The sequence below is a fragment of the Octopus bimaculoides genome, chromosome 3 (genome assembly GCF_001194135.2).
Source record: "Octopus bimaculoides isolate UCB-OBI-ISO-001 chromosome 3, ASM119413v2, whole genome shotgun sequence".
Taxonomy (NCBI): domain Eukaryota; kingdom Metazoa; phylum Mollusca; class Cephalopoda; order Octopoda; family Octopodidae; genus Octopus; species Octopus bimaculoides.
The window spans coordinates 61,809,917-61,810,662 of record NC_068983.1 but is presented as its reverse complement, the minus strand read 5'-3'; the positions used below and the strand labels follow the sequence as shown (position 1 = coordinate 61,810,662).

The following is a 746-nucleotide window of genomic DNA, read 5'->3' as shown; positions in this document are numbered from 1 at the left end:
ATATATATTTATTTATATATATAAAATTTATATATACACACATGACAGAAAGTTGTCATGGCGATACCTGCTCAGAGGCCTACGCAGAGTTGCAGGAAATGTATGGAGCGGATTGTATGAGCCACACACAAGTGTGCGAGTGGTTCAGACGTTTCGAAGACGGCCGAAAAAATGTCGATATTGACGAACGTTGTGGGAGACTCGCAACCAGCAGAACCGAGCAAAACATCGCAGATGTGTGTGCAACTGTGAGGAGAAATTGTCGAATCACCATCCGTGAGTTATCAGAGGGTGTGCAGATCAGTTACGATTTAGTTCAGTCCATTATCACTGAAGATTTGGGTATGAGACGCGTGACTGCCAAGTTTGTGCCAAAACTGCTCTCAGGTGATCAAGATCTCTTTGACTGCATCGAGAAGGACGAAAACTTTTTGAAAAATTTGCGTAGGCCTCTGAGTAGGTATTGCTAAGCTTTTGGCAAAATTTGATGCAGATTCTCTGCTCGAATTTGTCATGGTCAATGCGATGATCACACGCTACACACCGTCCTTCCAAGCACTGCTGTAAATACCAGAAGTGATCTTATTGATCAAACCACGTATATATATATATATATATATATATAATTAAAATGGTAAAGGATTACCAATTCATTAATTTATTAATAAATTAATAATTAATAATTTTTACCAAGCCCTTCGGTATGTAAACACCATTATCGGTGAAGAACTTATTTAAAAGTTCTT

General features: G+C 38.3%; 1 long non-coding RNA gene across 1 annotated transcript in view; it reads right to left on the bottom strand.

The window, feature by feature from the left end:
• Positions 1-746, bottom strand: part of LOC128247410 (uncharacterized) — a 7,547-nt gene that overhangs the window by 2,188 nt on the left and 4,613 nt on the right. The window lies entirely within an intron of this gene.